Source organism: Myxine glutinosa, chromosome 1, assembly GCF_964187855.1.
Source record: "Myxine glutinosa chromosome 1, kmMyxGlut1.1, whole genome shotgun sequence".
NCBI classification, from domain to species: Eukaryota; Metazoa; Chordata; class Myxini; order Myxiniformes; family Myxinidae; genus Myxine; species Myxine glutinosa.
The window spans coordinates 341,584,670-341,606,628 of record NC_136261.1 but is presented as its reverse complement, the minus strand read 5'-3'; the positions used below and the strand labels follow the sequence as shown (position 1 = coordinate 341,606,628).

Sequence of the window (21,959 nt, the reverse complement as noted above, 5' to 3'; positions counted from 1 at the left end):
TGAGCCTCCCAGAAGGTAGGCAGTTTAAGCGTCACTGCCGTATCCATGTCGGTAGGTCACCAATGAAGGAACTGCGCTCCAACGCGAGTCGAAAGAATTGACGCGACCAAAGACGGAATTCGTCCGAGTTGCTTTATTGAAACAAAACAGCTCAGGTATTCTCCCAAGCCCGTTTATCGGGCAGCAATATATATACACATTTATGTCGGGAAGTTTGCCCGGCAAAAGCTATACCGGGCATGCCCGGGTGTCAAGGGCGAGCCTTGGAAAGGCGAGTCTGGACCTGCCCGGGCGTGTTTGGCTGCGGCCTGGCAAGTCGAGGCTGGGCGTGCCCGGGCGCTCTGGACGAGCCCTGGAAAGGCGATAGCGGGCATGCCCGGACACTCTGGGCGAGCCCTGGAAAGGCGATAGCGGGCATGCCCGGACGCTCTGGGCGAGCCCTGAAAAGGCGATAGCGGGCATGCCCGGACGCTCTGGGCGAGCCCTGGAAAGGCGAGAGCGGGCATGCCCAGGAAAGACGAGACCGGGCGTGCCCGGGAGGTTCGGGCGTGCCCGGGAACAGTGAGTCCGGGCATGCCCGGGAGAGGCGCGTCTGGCCGTGTTCTGGCCGGTGCAAGGCGATTGTGTGCATCCAGCGGTAACCGCTACAAGTTCTTCTTTTCCCCCCAATCACGGGGCAGTTCTCTGTCCCTCCTATTGACGATCAACAGTCCTGGGCGTGGCGATAGCCTGCCTTGCACGATGTTTGATGCCCATGCCGGCGCTTCCTGCTTGTCTTTCTGGTGTGTCTTTTTGTAAGGGAGGGGATTTATTTAATGTGTGCACTAAGGGACCTATCTAAGTGTCTATATGAGAATGCGTTGCCATAAGGGACACTGGATTGGCGACAGAGGGAACAACAAACAAAGGAATTTTATCCATAATCCCTGTACTAATTAGCATAAATCCTCGTGGCGGGGACACGGATACGACTTACTCCGACATCCGGCTAAACATAGAACTTATTACAGGTAGATTCCCTATCACGACAGTCGGATACCTACCTATGCAGATCTACCTGGCTCTAGATATTCTTCTATCCCCCCGACATAACAATATGTATATATTTAAGTGTACACATCGTGATCTTCTTCTTCTTTAACGGCCAAAATTATCCCAAATTTTTGGGGTCAGCCAGGGGAAGCTTGGCCTGTGTCTTCACGAACCTTGGCCTCAGACTTTCGACTCACTAGGGCAGGAATTACAAAAAATTGGTAATGGTGCTGGTGGTAAAGACACTATGGAATCTTTAAAATCCACCAACAAATGCTGGCAAACAGGATGCCCGTTTAACGTCCATTTGTGCGACGACACACACCTTGATGAATCACCCTGCTGTGAAACACCGGGATGACAGTTTATAGCTGGTTTGTGTATTTATATTTTTAATTTTGTTATTTATTTTATGCACACTTGTCACTTGTGTACATGTCCTTCTGCCCTAGGGCTACCATTGCTGGTATCCTAGTGGCAGCCACTTCCATCTGCAACCTAAACTTTTAAATATTGTAAGTAAAACATACATATAGCTGTGTGCTGTGTTAAAGAATACTTCTGTGTCGATCTTCTGTCTTATGCAATGGTTTCCCAAATGGGGGCCCACAAATTTGTTTGGCGCCAGGCCCACTAAGGGTTAATCTGGCCCTGCATACAAGGAAGGGAGAGCTGGGATAGGTGGTTCAAAGGTGGTTTCTGTTGGCTGAGAGTGATGTAAATGGATTCCTCACTGTTAGGAGGACAGGAAAGCACACAGACAAACAAGAGGTGGGAGCAGGGGGGATGCCACAGCCAAAAGGTACTCCTGGTGGTTTGGAAGTGTAAGAGTAGAACATCGATACTGAGAAATGGAGTTCTTGATGTAAACTGCAGCTCCGCCAATGGAACTGAGTTTAAGACTCAAACCCGAGGAGACAATAGCCAGGGAGAGAAAGAGGATCAGGAATATCCTGTGGGAGGAAGGATTCTGTTATGCAGATAATGTCTGGTTTATCAGCAACAGTCTGGATTGAGATTGAGAGATCTGTCAAGTTGGAGTGGAGGCCTCAACGTTTGGGGGTTCATACCATTAGGGTAACAGAGAATATAACACAAAGAAGGCTGACATTATTTGGGCACAATCAAAGGATGCCCCAGAACAGACTTCCAAAAATGTTCATACAAGGAAGAGGAAAGCCACCAAAAAGGTGGATGTTCTGTATCAAGGCAGATTGCAGGGCCAGACAAATACGCCACTGGTGGAGGAACAAACATTGGCTCAAGATCGAAGTCTGTGTTGACGGATCATCATATTGGAACAGATGGCAGGACAGGGAGCATCAGTCGCTGCTCCTTTGTCGATGCCTCAGATAGATAGATAGATAGATAGATACCGTTAGGGACAGGGGAGGAGGTGCTCTTGTCAGTGTGCAGAAATGTGGACAGGAGGTGGGGGAATGTGATGACAGGACAAGTGGGAATCTGAGAAAGGGCAGGGCTGCGGATAAACTGTGAGGGGGAAGCTGGGGTTGAGGGGCAGTCTGAGGACGAAGCATGGGGAGACTGTGCCAGAGTAAAGTTGAGTGGGGCTGGTTTGAGGGGAAAGCTTGTGTGGAAGAGGCAAATGGGGAAGCAGAAATGTGGGACAAGAGGTGGGGATGCTTAATTGGTGAAGGGAATTTATAGTTGTGTGCAGGTAACCTCTGCAAACTGGACTTCACATGATCCGCAATTGAAATATATCATCACAAGAGGGGTGAAATTTAGGTGGAGGAGGTGTGCCAGGAGGCATCTTTTTGCCTATATGTATGTATGTATATATATATCTTATCTATATATATATATATCTGTGCAGCGTCTGTCTCGTCTTGTCTTGTCTTGTGTTGTCACTGAACTACTCCCTCAAACTTTTGTGAAATCGTACCAAACCTCTGGTATGCACATATCTCTCCCGTGGGTATGTCCTAAGGGTTTTTTTTTTTTATTCCAATTTTATTTTTATTTTTTTGGAAATTTTTGTGGAAATTTTTTTTTTCAGCTTCAATTGTTTATAAAATGTGATATCACGTATATTACAAATACATTTGTGGAAAATAATTGTTTGAATTACGATTGGTTTAAACCATGACAAAACAGCAACTTATCATTATCTTATCATTAAATGGTACAGTCATTTATCTATATATCTACACATCTGGGCAGTGTCTGTGTTGTCACTTAACGACTCCCTCAAACTTTTGTTTCTGTGGTTGTGAAGTGTTTTTAATAACGTGGTGGTGGTTTTGAATCACGTGGTGGTGAGGTATTTTGAATTATGTGGTGGTGAGGTGTTTTGAAATCACATGGTGGTGAGGTGTTTTTAAATCACATGGTGGTGAGGTGTTTTTAAATCACATGGTGGTGAGGTGTTTTGAATTACGTGGTGGTGAAGTGTTTTGAATCACGTGGTGGTGAGGTATTTTGAATTATGTGGTGGTGAGGTGTTTTTAAATCACATGGTGGTGAGGTGTTTAAATTACGTGGTGGTCAGGTATTTATAATTACGTGGTGGTGAGGAGTTTTTAATTATGTGGTGGTGAGGTGTTTTGAATTAGTTGGTGATGAGGTGTTTTGAATTACGTGGTGGTGAGGTGTCTTTAAATGAGGTGGTGGTGAGGTGATTTTAATTTCGTGGCTGTGAGGTGTTTTTAATTTCGTGGCTGTGAGGTGTTTTTATTATGTGTTTTATGGCTGTGAGGTGTTTTCAATTTCGTGGTGGTGAGGTGTTTTTATTACTGGGTGGTGAGGTGTTTTAAATTATGTGTGGTGAGGTGTTTTGAATTAGTTGGTGATGAGGTGTTTTGAATTACTTGGTGGTGAGGTGTTTTAAATTACGTGGTGGTGAGGTGTTTTGAATTACATGGTGGTAAGGTGTTTTGAATTATGTGTTGGTGAGGTGTTTTAAATTACGTGGTGGTGAGGTGTTTTGAATTACATAGGGGTGAGGTGTTTTGGATTACATGATGGTAAGGTGTTTTGAATTAGTTGGTGATGAGGTGTTTTGAATTACTTGGTGGTGAGGTGTTTTAAATTACGTGGGGGTGAGGTGTTATGAATTACGTGGTTGTGAGGTGTAATCGTCCCAAACTTCCAGTCTGCAAATACCCCTCCCGTATGTATGTGCTGAGGGGTTCTTTTTTAATTTTATATATATTTTCAACCTAAATCTTCAACCTAAATTGCTTATAAAAATGTAATATCACAAACATTACAAATAAATTTGTGCAAAACAATTGTTTGTATTATGATTGGTGTAAATCATGACAACACAGCAACTCAGGTACAGTCATTATCCTCAGCTAAAATATACATATATAGTGTTGCGGTTTTAGAACCCACACTTGTATTTAAACTCTTGTAAATATCCCATTATTAAAAGGTTAAAGGTTGCACCCCTAGTTAGTCCACAAGCAACACGTAGGCCACCATAGAACTTTAGTTATTTCATTATTATGTGTTTTAGATAAAGGCCGTGTTTCCAATATTTGAATCTGCGTTGCGTCAATCAAATAAGATTAGGCCCATTCCGTCCATTTTGCGACCTCCCTCTCCAAGCGACGCCATTATGCGCCCCCACAGTCGGTGCCTTAGCGTTCGCTCAAGCGCCGCCATAAACCATGCGGTCAGGCCCAAGGAAAAAGGGGGCGGAACGTCAAGAAGAAGGTGTGGCCTGTCGACCAGCCATCAAAGGCGTGGCCGGTAAGCCCTCACCAGCCAACCAGGGCTGATGTAACATCACCGACAGGCGTAGCCTTGAGGCCCGCGTAGTGATCACGTGGCGAGTTATATAAGCATGAACGCAGAGCCCTTGCACAGGACTCGATGGGAAATGCGTGCTGTGAAAACGGACATGGTCGGGAGAGTGCATTGAAAAGGGACTACTTGTTGGGAGCGCTGGTTGCTTGAAGAGAGAGATACGGCGGCACTCGAGTGGAATGTTGGCGGTAAAAAGGACTCGGGTTGGAGACGCGCTTATACGAGTTGGTTGGAGACATGCTTATTAACGGACTTGTCCAGGAGCGCACACGTATGGGACATTAGCCTCCCCCCCGCTATATGTAAGGTCCGGTCGCGTTTCCAAGATACGCGGAGCTGCCTGCCGGGTTTTCGCCCGCTGAACCGGAGCCTGGACTGGAGCCTCACCTGGAGCCTGGACCCCATCACCGGACCCTCTTCCTGACCACCTACCAGCTACAATCCCGGTGTGAGTGTATGTTTGTCTGGGGTATAGATTGACTGCCCTGTGTCCTGCTTCTTCTTCTTCCTTTCTTGTACATTCTTTCCTTTCCTCTTTTTGTTTGTAATAAATTCACCTGTTCTTTCTGGTTTCGTCTTAATCCCTTCGCTTTCGTCTTTTCTCAATTGAGTACCTGTGGCACGATTAGGAACCGCTCAGAATCGGGTTTAGTCTCATTGTTAACAGCTCGGATCGCGGATTGCTAACCCCTCGGCATTTTCCAACATATCCGTGGTTCGAGTGGGAGATATTTCCTCGTTTCCAGCCGGCGTTGGTACTTAGGGTAGTAGTGAACCCCTAGGCCTAACAAACCCTATCTAACGCCGCACCGGGAAGGACGTTATAACCCCCAGGACTCGGGACGGCCAGCTAAAAAGACAAGGGGATTAACCCCCCCTTGATAAGGGGAGCGCCGACCACTGAGATCCGTAACAATATATATATATATATATATGTATATATATATATATATATATTGTTGTGGATATGAGAATGGTGTTTTTTTTTTGTTGTTGTGTAAATTGTTGTAAAAATATCACCCTCCTTGCTCCAGTTATGTATAAAGGTCAAAGTGCGTCCCGTAATTAGTTCATAAGCACTCACGTTAGCCAATCATAGATTTCCCCCCTTGTTGACAGTTATTTCCTTATTCTGTGTATTAGGCTAAGGATTTGTCTTCCATTAATTTGACACTCCATTGCACTGCATTAAATAAAGTAGATCCCTCCGACATGGCATCTTCAAAGTGCCAGGTTTGCTGCAATTGCCAACTGCATTTGGGCGGTTTTCTTCATTCGCCATTGCTGCCCTTTGGCTGGGGCTAGCTCGAATCGCCCCAAAACCACCATTGGCCACGAGGTAAAGTCGGGGAAGAAGGGTGTGTCTCCACCTCGTCATAGAGGGGAGGAGTGAACCAGCCCTTGCCGACCAACCCAGAACGAGGGGTTGGCTTTAGAGGGCGGAGAGAGAACGTTTGGGGGAGGTTCGCAAAAGGGTCAAGGGTGGGGCTTATATAACCCGAGGAAGACGCCCCCAGAGAGAAGAGGAGGGAGGAGATCAGATCACAGACAAGCCAAAAGAGGGTCCTGCGAGTTTGTGAGAGAGGGAGAGAGAACCCGTCACGCCAGACCCCCCACCAGCAGCGTTGGCTCCACCAGGCAGCTCCGACCCGTTACCCCGCGCACACGACAGGATCGGTGGCATCGGCGGCCGTCGAGGTCCAGCCCGACGTCCCGTGCGGGATCAAGCTCCAGCCAGCTCCGTGCCTTCCTCCCCCTCCAGCCACCCACCTCCTTCCATTCCTGCCTGCAAATTCCCCATTCGTGTGAGTCCATCTTTTGTTTGTTCTGTCCAGGGTATTAATTAAGCCTGTTTAGATAAGCTAGCAATTTTCACTGTGTCTCCTTGATTTCTTCTGTAAATTATTTTATTATCCTTCCTTCTCCTTGGTTACTTTTGGTTGTAAATAGCAAATAAATTATATTCGTATTCCCTACTTCTGTCTTCCTCTTCTTCACATCCGTGTCGCCTTTGTCTTTTCCCCATTGAATATCTGTGGCACGATTTGGCCCACGTTTAAGGGATCGGGTCTAGTCATTGTAAAAACAGTTCGGGCCGCGGCGCCATCCGCTCGGCAAATTAACATCTTATCCGCGGTCCGTAACAATATATATACATATATATATATATATATATATATATATATATATATATATATATATATATATATATATATATATATATATATACATACAGTCGTGGCCAAAAATATTGGCACCCTTGCACTTTTTTCAAGTAATGCACCATTTCTTCCAGAAAATTGTTGAAATTTTTTCCACTCTGTCAAAGCGCCTTTGGGCTTCTGGAAAAGCGCTATACAAAATAAATGAATTATTATTATTATTAAAAACATATTTTGGTATCCACATATGTATTTCTTTGGTTTGCAGTGGAACAAAACAAGAAAAGCTGAAATAATTACTAAATCTTAGCTTATTCCACACAGAAATCCTAAAATGGCCCGTACAATATTATGGGCACCTTTTAGAAGTTGATAGAAATAATTAGATTTCAAGCAGGTGATTCCCCTTTACTTTAGAATTTAACTCACTTGTGGTGAGTTGCAGGTGCCTGCAATATAAAATCACTCATTCAACAAGTTTGAATAGAGAAAAGGAGTCATTCTGCTGTTTTGTGTCACTGTGTGTACCGCAATGAGCATGGAAAAAAGAATCAAAACCAGAGAATTGCCTGAGGAGGTCAAACACAAGTGTAGCCAAGCATGGACAATCTCAAGGCTACAATTCCATCTCCAGAGACCTTGATGTTCCTGTGTCCACCGTACGCAATGTTATCAGGAAGTTTAAGGCCCATGGCACTGTAGCCAACCTCCATGGACATGGTTCGCAAGAGAAAACTTGATCGAAGATTGCAGCGAAGGATTCCTTGAATGGTGGAGAAAGCACCTCGATGAACTGCCAAACAGATTCAAGCTGACCTTCAGACATAAGGTATGGCAGTTTCAACTAGCACCATCCGTCGCCATTTCAATAAAAGGGGGTTCTATGGTAGGAGCCTGCGGTAGACCCCACTGCTGAGAGAGAGACATAAGAAAGCCCGACTGGAGTTTGCCAAAACACACCCGAACAAGCCAAAAGCCTTCTGGGTGAATGTCCTTTGGACATACAAGACCAAATTAGAGCTTTTTGGTAAAGCAAATCATCTCTATGTTTACAGAAAACAAAATGAAGCCTTCAAAAAAAATAACACCTTCCCTACAGTCAAACATGAAGGAGGCTCGGTGATGTTTTGGGGTTGCTGTGCTGCCTCTGGCACTAGGTGCCTTGAATGTGTGAAGCACTGGGTGCCTTGAATGTGTGCATGGCATCATGAAATCAGGAGATTACCAAGGCATTTTGAAGCGCAATGTTCAACCCAGTGTCAGAAAGCTGGGTCTCCGTCAAAGGTAATGGGTCTTGGAGCAGGACAATGACCCCAAACACACTTCAAAAAGCACCCAGGAATGGTTCAAGACAAAGCGTTGGACTGTTCTGAAGTCGCCAGCGATGATTCCAGATCTAAATCCCATTGAGCACCTGAGGGGAGATCTGAAAACAGCATTTGGGAGAAGGCACCCTTCAAATCTGGGAGAACTGGAGCAGTTTGCACAAGAAGAGTGGAGCAAACTGCCAGTAGAGAGGTGTAGGAAGCTCATTCATGGCTATAGGAAGCGCTTGACTGCAGTTATTTTGTCCAGAGGCTGTGTGTGCTACCAAATATACAATGTCAATAATTTTGTCAGTGCCTTTTCTTTTTATTTTCTGATTTAAAAGGATATATTGAGTTCTGAATCAAAAACAAAGGTTCTGTAATATTAACAGTGAAATAAAGAATTGTGGAGACCAAACACTTTTGTCAACTTCCACTTATTTTTAAGAGAAAATTTTGAGTTATTTGATAAAAGTGCAAGGGTGCCAATATTTTTGGACATGACTGTATATGTATATACATCATCGACATCGACATCATTCAAGTGTCTTTCACCGAGGAGAGGCTTCCTTCTGGCCACTCTGCCATAAAGCCCAGATCGGTGGAGTGTTGCAGTGATGGTTGTCCTTCTGGAAGTTTCTCCCATCTCCACACAGGATCCCTGGAGCAATGTCAGAGTGACCATCGGGTTCTTGGTCACCTGTATTACCAAGGCCCTTCTCCCCCGATTGCTCAGTTTGGCCGAGCGGCCAGCTCTAGGAAGAGTCCTAGTTGTTCCAAACTTCTTCCATTTAAGAATTATGGAGGCCACTGTGCTCTTGGGAACCTTCAATGCAGCAGAATTTTTTTTGTAGGCTTCCCCAAAAATGTGCCTCGACACAATCCTGTCTCTGAGCTCTGCAGGCAGTTCCTTCGACCTCATGGCTTGGTTTTTGCTCTGATATGCATTGTCAGCTGTGAGACCTTATATAGACAGGTGGGTGCCTTTCCAAATCATGTCCAATCAATTTAATTTACCACAGGTGGACCCCAATCAAGGTGTAGAAACATCTCAAAGATGATCAAGAGAAATGGGAGGCACCTGAGCTAAATTTCAAGTGTCATAGCAAAGGGTCTGAATACTTATATCAACGTGATATTTCAGTTTTTTATTTTTAATAAATTTGCAAGACTTTCTAAAATCCTGTTTTCTCTTTGTCATTGTGGGGTATTGAGTGTAGATTGATGAGGGAAAATTGAATTTAAACGATTTCAGCATAAGGCTGCAACATAACAAAATCTGAAAAAAGTGAAGGGGTCTGAATACTTTCTGAATGCACTGTATATGTATATATATATATACACACACACACACGAGTATATATATATATATATATATATATATATATATATATATATGTATAATTTTAGAAACAGGAATCAAATTCCTGCGAGGGGCTAAGTGTGAAAAAATTCTGACTCATTGCGGGGCTCGAACCATGGTACCTCCGTTGATAATGCGTCAACAGCCCACTGCGCTATTGAGCCAGCCACAATTGCCTCAGAACTTTTCCACACTTAACACTGCGAGCTTTATCATGGCCGATGTCTTACATGCCTGCTAAGCAGACCCCGAATGTTAGCGTAAGTATATGCATGCATATGTATGTGTGAATAAGTAGAAATGCATTGAAGATTAATATATATATATATATATATATATATATATATATATATATATATATATATATATATATATATATAAATGAAATAGAGGGTTGAGGATTGTGAAATGACAACACTTAGGATAAAGAAAGGCCAAATGAGACCCCTGTCAGAACAGACCCAGAATGAGCATGCTCACCAAATGAGGCCCTATGCAGTAGGCCAGACACTCACAAGGACACAATTCGCTAATACACCCAAACAAAGTTTGCTTTAGACATGGAAATTGGATGAAAACAAAATTAACAACAAGGATGAAACTAAAACAGAAATACATGCCGGATCCGGGCCGGTAAACAGCTTTTATGAACTGCTTGGAGGCACGTATGAACCAAACGTCCAACATGCTCACTCCCTGAAACAAAAATTGATGTAATTCCTGGGCTGTTTCCTATATGCCTCATGATTAACAGTGATTTTTGGTGTGGCTGTATGCAGTTTGTTATCTCTTGTGGAGCTGGATGTCAGCAACAATCAACTGGAAACATTGCCATCGTCGCTGAGTAACCTGAACAGACTAGTTACGCTCAACGTCAGTGGGAATCGGCTCTGCTATCTTCCACCTTCGGTAACTGTTTTTGGATTTATATAATGTCTTAGAAACAACTGGCATACCTTATACCTATGCAATACAATCCGCTAATATGATGGTGAGAATGAAACGTAAGGCAAGCCACATACACGAGCAGACGCCATGACACTGCACCCAACGCACCAACAGCCAGCAGGTGAGAGAGAGAGAGAGAGAGAGAGAGAGAGAGAGAGAGAGAGAGAGAGAGTGTGTGTGTGTGTGTGTGTGTGTGTGTGTGTGTGTGTGTGTGACTGAGAGAGACTGAGACTGACTCACACACAGACTCTTCCTTTTATTACAAAAGTGAAAAGGATTAGTTATGTACAGTCACAAAGAAAGAAACACAATAACTAAAATGGTTTCAAGGAGAAATGATTAACAGATCATCATCATCAAGTTTGCATATGTCATCATTAAAAACCCACTTTTCTTTAAAAACAGTTAAATTCTTGTTCATTTAAAAAAAACGGTACTCTAGCTTTAATCTTGCACTTACAAGAGCCTTAAAGGTGAGCAGCACATCATATGAAGAACCAGAAACGTTTCCCCATTTTTTTATTCCTGGACTTGTAAATTGCAAACTTGGCCTGACCAATTAAAAAGTTCATTAAAACCACATTCCTAAGGGAAGACGGTCCTAGAACACCATAAATAAAAACATTGTAATTGAAGAGAGAACCGAGTTTCACAAAGCGTTCCTGGAGAAAGGTAAAAAGAGGTTGCAATCGTTCACATTCAAGGTATATATGCAGTAAAGTTTCAACGGATGCACAGAAAGGGCACAGATTAGAATTATCAGTAGAAAACCGGTTCAGTAAAACACTATAAGGTAAAATCCAGTGTACAAGCTTCCATTGAATATCTCCAACATACGTTGGAGTAGGCAAGAGATAAAAACTTCGCGAATTGGGACAGTTGGGGGGTATTGGGGATAAAAAATCCCGCCATCGAAGCCTCGGGTGCTCAGAAAATGTTTTTGCATATACAATTTTAACGTACGCGTTGTACAAAGTTTTCTTTGGAAAGGAAGGAATGGATAATGCAGTATCATCAGGGCTGTTCAGGCCAGGGGACAGATTAAGTGGCGGGCTGAAGACCAGGAGTTTAGGGAAGTCACCTGTTGTTTCCTCGGGGGGAGGTCCAAGTTCCTCGCAGGTACTACGATACGTTGTGGATATCCCTTGAAGGAACCGAGAGATGATCCTGAGATTTTATTTCAGTTTTTTGTGCCACAGCAGCAGCACTGAACCAGCAGCTCCCAGACTCTGTCATAAGGTCTTTTACTCGCAGCAGCTTGGCATCAACAAAACGTTGAACGAGTCCCCTATTATTTAACCTGTTTTCCAGGGAGGGGTTGTAGCATAGGGGTTCATTCAACAACGTTTCCATGTTGTATGTTGCCATTTCACGGGAAAAGGACAGGGCTTGCCAGGCGTTCATCACCCCTTGGTAAAAGGTGGGCAGCAAGGATAAATCGATTTGATGAGGGTTCATCAAGAAAAGTTATCGGCAGTAGCCCAGCTTGCATGTAAGCTGCAATATGCAGTTAGCCAGAGGCCTCCAGAGTAGGGCTTCATCTCCATATATAAGTTGGCGAACGATATGAAGCCGGAAGACCATAATCCGGCTGCGGATATCAATGAGACCTTGGCCACCTTCAGTGAGTGGTAAGTATGCCACGGCGGGTTGGAGCCAGTGTTTCCCACTCCAGAAAAAAATCGACAATGCTCTTTTGGAGTGTGATAAGAAGGCTCCCGGGCGGTTGTAGGCATATCATCTTGTGCCACAGCATAGAGGCGACAAGATTGTTAATGACGAGTTCTTCCGCGGTAAGAAAGTTGAGAAAGAAGTCCTTTCCAACGGGCTAGTTTTGCCAATACCTTGTCTGGTAATCCGACCTAGTTCTGCTGCTCAAAGGTGTTGTCTCCTAGGAAAATACCGAGGTATTTGATGCCATTTTTCTGCCAGTTCACTCCTCCTGGCAGGACAATTGGCAGGCAATCTCCAGGTCCTATCCAAAGGGCTTCACTCTTCTTCCAGTTCACCTGGCCTGAACAAGCCTGACAATATGTCTTTAATGCCTGAGCCACCGCAGTGACATCAGCATTATTTTTTATATAAATACAAACATCATCTGCATAAGCAGAGACTTTTAGCGGTGTGGTAAGAATTGATCCAGTGAAGCCAGAAATGTGCGTACGTGATTGGAGCAGAAGAGGTTCGATGGCAAGAGAGTATAAAAGTCCAGATAGCGGGCAACCTTGCCGTACTCCCCGTTGCACAGCAATGGGGCTACACAATACTTGATTAATTTTAAGAACACTGGATATATTACAATACAAAAGCTTAACATACAAGATAAAAATAGGCCCAAAACCAAAATTGTCCAAAACTCTAAAAAGGTACATGTGGTCAATACAATCAAAGGCTTTTCCTTGGTCAATGAAAAACAGACCTACATTCTTGTTAAAATTTTTACAAAACCGAATGGTATCACGGATAAGAAAGACATTATTAAAAATAGTACGTCCAGGGATACAAAAGGATTGATGTTCTCCTATTAGTACATTCATAAAAGGTTTCATTCGATTAGACAAGGCTTTGGCTAAAATTTTATAATCCGCACATAAAACAGAAATAGGACGCCAATTCTCTATAAGTTGAGTGTCCGCTTTCTTAGGAATTAAAGTGGTGACTGCTCTCCGGCAACTCCACGGCAGTTGTCCGTCCTCTAAACATTCATTCAATACCTGCAGTAGGTGAGGTCCAATGGCGTCCCAAAAACACTGGAAAAATTCGCTAGTCAGCCCATCCAGTCCAGGGGCTTTATCGGGTTCCAAGGCCTTCAAGGCAGCGGTGAGCTCAGGTAAACTAAAAGGATCCTCCAACTGCTGCTTCTGATCCTCTGCCAATGTTGCAAGGTTAGAAATAAGTTCAGATATTGCCTCCTGGTTAATGTCATGCCGCATAAACCGTTGTTTAAAATGTTTCCGGGCACATTCCCTGATTCTGCCATCTTCATAAAGGAGTTCCCCATCATGCAGCAAGCGTGTAATCACTGACGAAGAGGCCCCCCTTTTAAGGCTGAAGAAAAATTTGGTTGGAGCATCAAAGTCGTGTATGTACCTCATCTTCAGGCGCAATAAAGCATTTTGTGCTCGCCTTTCAGATATGGAATTCAGTAAGGCCGTTTTTTCATGAATTTGCTGCCTCATTTCCTGGTAGCTCACATTTGCAGTTCCCTGGAGCTGTTCCTGTAATTCCAGGATTTCATCTTCAAGTAAGGTTGTGGGTTTTTTTTCGTCTTGAACACCATACGCACGATATTGTTGGCAGAACAGTCTGATGTGCATTTTGGCATTATCCCACCATTGTCTGAGGTTGGGGAAATTCCCTTGGGAGGCAACCAGGATATTCCAAATTTCCGGAAAAAAGTCCTTAAAGGTACTATCAGCAAGTAAATTATTATTAAATTTCCAAAAAGCACTCTTGTGTTTCGGGCAGGGGGCAGAAATTTTGAGAAATGTTGCGCTGTGGTCCGAGAATCCTGATGGGCAAATTTGGGATGACAGAACAAGGCGTTCAAGTGAAGGATTAACATAAAACTTGTCCAAGCGAGCAAGTACAATATTATTTTGAATGCATCGACACCATGTGTATTGCCTGATTGATGGGTGCTGTACCCGCCATATATCTGTGAAATTCATTTGTTTAAAAAATTTGGTGAGGGGGTTTGTGGACGGCAGGATGGGGCTCTGCACTGTTCCTGTCTAGTTGGGGCTGGAGGGTGCAATTAAAATCTCCACCAATACAAACTTGATTGTCTTGGTCTTTTAGGGCATTTTGGCTGTCGAGGGAAGTTAGGTGTGTCCCAAGGTTATTTAAAAAATCTCGCCGAGCTACAGGCATACTTGGGGCATAGATATTACAAATAGTATAAAATTTTCCACAGTAGTGGAATTCTAGGGATGCTAGAGATCCCTTTTGTATTTCGTTAAATTTAAGCAATGAAGGCGAAATGGAAGGGCGAAGAATTATTGCTATACCGCCTTTACGGGAGTCACTGTTACTAAAAAAGGAAAGGCCAGGGAAGAGCCTACACCACTCTGCGACACAGCAGTCGTTGGCATGGGTCTCTCATAAAAGGGCAATGCCAACTTTCTTCTGTAATAAAAAATCCCTTACTTGAGCTTTACGGACAGAGCTACAGCCTCCATTAATATTCAAGCTACAAATCGAAAAACTCATTACAACCACAAGGAGGAGTGACAACCACTCAATTTTTTGATAGCAGTTCATTCTTAGCTTTTTGTATACACTTCTTTAACCGGTGACGTTGGGAGGAATTGAAATTAAAAACATGGGGCCGTTTTACCATCAAACTAGCGGAATGTATAAAATCAGGTAGCTCCGGAAAAAAGGTTCCTATAACAACATTTTAGCGGTTGCCGAAGACGACAAGAAGAGGCCATTTCGTTGGGTACAAAAGGTTGTTTATTGTACAGAAATCTCCAGCAACTGCTAGCGAACGGAAGTCGTAACGGCTTATATAAAACCAAGAACCCTCTTCAGAGGGCGTGGCTCCAACAGCCGCGCGTGCGTCACGACGACACAACCAAAAGCCCGTGTGCGTGGGTTAGTCCAAACCCATCGTAATGGTAACCGTCACATGCAGATAAGTTAACCGCGACAAGTGAATAAGGTAACCGCGACATGTGAATAAGGTAACCACTACATGCGCCCCCCCAGAAGGCACGCCACGGGCGTGTACGTAGTTCGCGGGTGGAACAGAGCCGGGCCGCGGGTGGAACAGAGCCGGGCCGCGGGTGGAACAGAGCCGGGCCGTGGGTGGAACAGAGCTGGGCTGCGGGTGGAACAGAGCCGGGCCGCGGGTGCTGAGCAGCGGTATCAGGTGTAGTTGCAGCAGTAGGAATTGCGGGAGTGGCGAGCAGCAGTGCGCGCGAAGACAACGAGGCTCCAGTGCGCGCGAAGATAACAAAGCAGCCGTGCGTGCGCAAGAGATGAGCAGCGGTAGTAGCTGTAGTTGCAGGAGCATCAGCCCTGGGATCCGCCGTAGGAGCAGTAGTAGGAGTGGCGAGCAGCAGTACTCGGCCTGTGTGCGCGGAGGCGACGAAGTAGCAGTACTCGGCCTGTGTGCGCGAAGGCGACGAGCAGCAGTACTCGGCCTGTGTGTGCGGAGGCGACGAGCAGCGGTGCTCGGCCTGTGTGCGCGAAGGCGACAAAGTAGCCGTGCCCGGCCTGTGTGCGCGGAGGCGACGAGCAGCAGTACTCGGCCTGTGTGCGCGAAGGCGACGAAGTAGCCGTGCCGGCAACGCCCCATAACGGCGTTCCTTCGGAGGGTCCCGGAGCTGGTTCGCCCCTCTAGTCGTAGAGGAGGAACCGAGCGCGATGCGCGAACCACATGGCCGCTCGTCGTTGCTAAAACTCCGGCAGTTCGAGTTTGGGTCTTGTGGAAGAAATTGCCGTCGCAATCCTGCCATGCTCATTTGGCCCCCGAATACGTTCGGGGGCAACGGGGTCACCAGTTTAGCGGTTGCCGAAGACGACAAGAAGAGGCCATTTCGTTGGGTACAAAAGGTTGTTTATTGTATAGAAATCTCCAGCAACTGCTAGCTAACGGAAGTCGTAACGGCTTATATAAAACCAAGAACCCTCTTCGGAGGGCGTGGCTCCAACAGCCGCGCGTGCGTCACGACGACACAACCAAAAGCCCGTGTGTGTGGGTTAGTCCAAACAAATCGTAATGGTAACCGTCACATGCGGATAAGTTAACCGTGACAAGTGAATAAGGTAACCGCGACATGTGAATAAGGTAACCACTACAACATTCCTTTTTCGGAATGTGCCCTTAAGAGACCTTTTTATCTCAGAGGGAGGGATTGGAGGGGTTCCTCCTTTCTTAAGGCTACCACATTCACTAACAGAGTCATCTATATCAGATGGCTCAGATGATGTGTCATACTGTTTTTCATCATTTACTTCCTCACCGTCATCACATCCCTCCACGTTATCGGATGGGGCATAGTCCATAGAGGGAGGGGATGGGAGGCAGATAAATGAGCCATCTTCAGTGGAGGGGGGGGGGGGGGGGTACTAATTTTTGCGGTTCAACCATATCAGTTTCTAGGTCAGTAGACAAGGGCGAGAATTCATCCACATCTATGTCCTCCAATACAGAGAAACGATTTTCTGTGACGAGGGACAAATCTGGGGCAGGGTGGAGGGGCTGTCGGTTTTCAGTTGTGGGTTTTTTAAAGAGATGACCGTTTTCATCTGTTGCTTGCAAATGTCTTTTTCCTTTTGGGCAGACTAATTGAAACTCGTCCTGGTTAGTGGGGAGAGATTGCAGGGGATTGGGGGGAGGGGGGGGGGGGAGGGAGGACGTAATCATCGGGGGAGGATTTCCATCGGCTACCACGGAGAGAGAGATAGGATCAGTTGTAGCAGGAAACAAGCTGTGATTTAACGATGTCGCCTGGGGGGTGAGAGCTATTGTTGACAGGAGATGGCTGCAATTAGTTCCTGCAGTAGAGGGGGGGGGGCCGTTTCAAGGGGAGGGGAGGGGGGTATGGCGGGGATGCTTGGATCGGTGGTAGGAAGGCTTGGGTCGGTGGTAGAAATACTTGGATCAGTGATACGAACGTTTGGGTCGGTGGTGGGAAGGCTTGGGTCGGTGGTGGGAAGGCTTGGTCGGTGGTGGGGGAAGGCTTGGTTCGGTGGTGGGAAGGTTTGGGTCGGTGGTGGGAGGGCTTGGGTCAGTGGTGGGAAGGCTTGGGTCGGTGGTGGGAGGGCTTGGGTCGGTGGTAGGAAGGCTTGGGTCGGTGGTGGGAAGGCTTGGGTCGGTGGTGGGGGAAGGCTTGGTTCGGTGGTGGGAAGGCTTGGTTCGGTGGTGGGAAGGCTTGGGTCAGTGGTGGAAGGGTTTGGATCGGTGGTGGGAAGGTGGAGGTCTTGCTTATTCCCGGTTCGGAGGGGAGGTTGTACTTGTGGAGAATTCTCTTTTCGGGGGCAGTCATGCTTAACATGCCCAAATTGTCCGCAACCAAAACATTTTAAAACGTTGGTGGACACGTAAACTGTATATTCATTCTGTTGATGCTTTAATTTTACTATAAGGTTTAGATCCTTCTGGGAATCTTTTAAAATCATAAACACTTGCCACCGGAATTAGACCACGTGTCTTAAATCGTTGTTCCGTGACCCGAAGGGAATCATGGAGATACGAGACACGATGGTACCATATCGGGATAACTCCATATGGTACCACAGGTCACTCTACTCTGGACATGCTGCTTCTGCTGTCTCAACAATGGATGGAGGTCCTCAATGCCAAACAGGAAATTAGAGCTGTCTCCCTCGACATATCACGTGCCTTCGACACGGTCTGGCACCCCGCTCTGCTCACCAAACTCTCCTCCTTTGGTATCCATGGAAATCTCCACGCATGGCTGGCGGACTTCCTCTCTAGTCGTCGTCAACGTGTGGCCCTGAATGGGTTTCTCTCATCTCCTCTTCCTGTTCAGGCTGGAGTTCCCCAAGGCAGTGTTCTGGGCCCCGTGCTTTTTCTGGTCTTCATCAATGATCTCTCTGACTCTCTCGAAAATCCTCTCTATCTCTTTGCTGATGACTCCACTCTCTGCCGCTCCATTCCTCTTCCCTCAGATCGGCAGTCTGCTGCCTCCTCACTCTCTGAAGACCTGGACAAAATCACAGACTGGTCAAACAAGTGGAACATGTCTTTCAATCCTGACAAATCTCACACTCTTACTATGTCTCTCCGAAAAGATCGACTGGACAACCCTCCCATCTACTTTCTCAACAATCCTCTCCAAGAAGTTCTGTCGCTCAAGATTTTGGGTCTCACTATCTGCCATGATCTTTCTTGGGAAAACCACATTTCCAAGCTGGCCTCCAAAGCCAGTCGCCGACTGGGCATCCTCCGTCGTGCGAAGTCCTTCCTCGGCACACCTGAGCTCCTCACCACATACAAGGCTTTCATCCGCAGCTCAATGGAATACTGTTCTCCCCTATGGGCCGGTGCTCCTGCCTCACACCTAGCTCGGCTTCACGCTGTTGAAACCAAAGCTTTCAGAATTATTGGAATCTCCCGCGATGAAGCTATCTCTGAGGGCCTTTCACTCACTCACCGCAGGCAGGTAGGTGGTCTTTCTGTCTTCTACCGACTCCTCTCCGGCCTTGCACCCCCAGCTCTCTCTGTGCTCTGCCCCCAAATATTCCTACAGGTCGCACAAGATCTGCCAGCAACCCTCTGATGGTTAAACTGCCGAAATCTCGGCTCTCCGCTCACCTTCACTCTTTCATTCCTCTTTTCTCCCGCCTCTGGAACAAACTCCCTCACTCCCTTCAATCCCACTCCTCCCTCCAGGTCTTTAAAACAGCTGTTCACCACCATCTCTTATCTTCCCCCATCCAAAACCTTGATCTTTTCTACCCCCGCTAATTCACCCCAGATCCACCTTGTTTGAAATTCCAACTTCTTTCCTGGAAGTCCTGGCAGTGTCCATATGTTTTATACCTCTCCCACTGCCCCCTCCCCCCCCCCCCCCCCCCAAAGCCCTCGCCCTCTCTCAGATCTCTCGATGTCTCCATGTCTCTCGGTCCCTGCTCTCAAATGTTGTGTTTGTGTCCTTCCCCCTCTCTCCCCATCTTGTCTACCGCTCCCTATGTTATATGTTTTATGTGTCGGTTTGTCTTTCTGTGTAATTAATGTTCGCTCTTTCACGAGCCTCGATCTTGTATACAAAAAAAACAAAAAAACAAAAAAAAAAAAAAAAACTCTTTAATTAATACATCGTCGGATACAAATGGGGGGCAATTGGATATCACGACTTTTATTGCTGGGCTATCAAGTTGGGAAACCATAACAAATAAACCTGGATCGATTGTCAAACCCTGTTCGACAATTTGTGGGACACAACCGCGTCGGACAAAAAAATAATGATCCGCTTGTTCATCCGCGAGTGGCAACAACCTTGTCGATCCCGACAACACGACCGGTCGCGAGGACAACGTCCTCGACACTAACCTCACGTTCCGGAGGTACACAAAAGAACCCGTGCTTACGGGTCAGGCTCTGAAAGGCCGTAAATCGAGATAGTGCAGCTGCCATGCTGGAACAGCTGCACTCACAACCCCTCCCCGACTCGGGGAGAGTGAATATATAATATAATCTTCCCTACCCGAACTCCAGGGATGGGAAGTAAACAGACCGCTCCGATTTCCCGAACTTCGGGAAAGGGAGGCAACGAAATAAACTGAAAGAAAGAAAAACGAAAAGAAAAAAAAGGAAAATAGAGGTTTAAGATGAAAGAGCAAACACCGATAGGGCGACGCCCAAAAACGACGAACCCTTACCAGCAATCACCCTGTGCTCTCCGGCTCTCTCTCCCGTCTCAACATATATGGGAATCACCGGGAAAACTCTACAAACAGACACAAGGACACAGAGGGGTGAACGGGGGGGAGGGAGCAATAACACAGAGCACTCACAGGCCTCCACAAGCAGACGCCATGACAGTACAACCAGCATACAAACGAGAGAGAGAGAGAGAGAGAGAGAGAGAGAGATAGAGATAGAGATATAGAGAGATAGAGAGATAGAGAGATAGATAGATATAGATAGATATATCTCTTTTGATATAATTTGGTGTAAGGAACAAATCTTGGTCTGTTTTGGCATGAAAAGATATTGCATTCCAGCACTACATCATGAGCAGATCAAATCAGATTCACGAGGGAACACAATAGTCTCCTTCTGGCCATCTCAAGGAATGGATGATTCCCCCTGAACTCCACTTGGCCAGCACATAACCACAAACTCAGACAAAATTGATGGAAAAACCGATTTGAATTGCAATAACCACGAGAGGGCGGTGCAGTGTAAGAAATGAAATGTGTAACGAATAATACAGAAGTGTGTGTGCGTGTGCATGCGTGCGTTATTTTATTGCCAAAAAATACTTTCATCATGAAGTAGTTGACATTTGACAACACAATCAATATATGCTTTGGAATCTAATTCTTCATAATTTCATGTTTCAGTTTATATACATTTATGCATCAGATTCTTTTATTACAGTTTATTTTTAAGCGACTTTAAGATTAATGTTATGCAGAAGATATCTATTTACAGTAACGAGGTCTGCAGTAGATTATGGTATATATATATATATATATATATATATATATATATATATATATATATATATATATATATATATATATATATATATATATATATAATATATATATATTCTTCTATATATATATATATATCTTCTATATATATATATATCTTCTATATATATATATATCTTCTATATATATATATATATATATATATATATATATATATATATATATATATATATATATATATATATATCTATCTATCTTCTATATATATACACAAAGAATTAAGTTAAGCACCCCTACACAACGAATTAAGGTAAGCACCCCCTAATATATATTCTTAGTGTATATGTATACATTGGCATATATTCTAAGGTATGTGAGATCAAATAATGATTGGTATGACATTAGCAATTATCCATTGATGAAATTGAGTGATCAAAGTGAAAAAAAGTGATTGGTTGAGTCAGTGATCCGATCACGTGGGTCCTACACACGTTATTGACGCAAAGATCGCTAGAGGTCTTCTCAGAACAATGACTGTACGTTAGAAAACATAAACGTCATCCACACTGTCCGTGATGGACCTATAGCTCCATACTTAAATTGAGGTGAAAATATGCCTAAAATTCCCAAAAATTTTCACCGTAAATTATTCAGAATAAAATATTGAAAACGGCATGATTGTTATGTTTTTATGTGACCATAATATCACTTCTCCAGAAAATATAGCAATATCATGGGTATATTACACTGTTTTGACGACAACAAACTTGTAATGTGCGAGGTTGTAAAAAAACGGGGGGGGGGTGCTTAACTTAATTCTTTGTGTATATATATATAAGAAAGTTTTTGTTTGTTTGTGCACGCTAATCTCCTGAACGGTGAAAGATAGGAGGAAACCTCGAATACGAAAAATGTCGGGACGGGCCCTGGGAAGGTTATAGGCTAGGTGGCGAGGCCGGTCGAGGCCCACCTCGGCTGGGCTGGGCCCATTTCGCAATTGAAAGCTGAGCTAATTATAGTAGTCAATCTTCTACGGCCGCAAGTAAAAGCTGAATTATAGTAGTAAATTCATTCAAAAATAACTAAAAATGTCGGGACGGGCGCCGGGAAGATTATAGGCTAGGTGGCGAGGCCAGTCGAGGCCGCTTCGGCCGAGATGGGCCCCATTTTGCAATTAAAGGCTGAGTTGAATTATAGTCGTCAATCTTCCACAGCCGCGAGTAAAAGCTG

At 45.0% G+C, this 21,959-nt stretch overlaps 1 protein-coding gene and 1 long non-coding RNA gene across 2 annotated transcripts in view; both read left to right on the top strand.

Moving 5' to 3' along the window:
• The window catches only part of LOC137412827 (uncharacterized), a 232,703-nt gene that overhangs the window by 55,124 nt on the left and 155,620 nt on the right, over positions 1-21,959 (top strand). The window contains exon 6 of the mRNA XM_068098159.2: positions 10,421-10,550. The gene's annotated coding sequence lies outside the window, so the exon portion shown is untranslated. The remainder of the gene's footprint in view (positions 1-10,420; positions 10,551-21,959) is intronic.
• LOC144889486 (uncharacterized) overlaps positions 3,675-21,959 on the top strand; it is a 497,490-nt gene continuing 479,205 nt past the window's right edge. The window contains exon 1 of the long non-coding RNA XR_013621798.1: positions 3,675-3,776. This is a non-coding gene — a long non-coding RNA (uncharacterized LOC144889486). The remainder of the gene's footprint in view (positions 3,777-21,959) is intronic.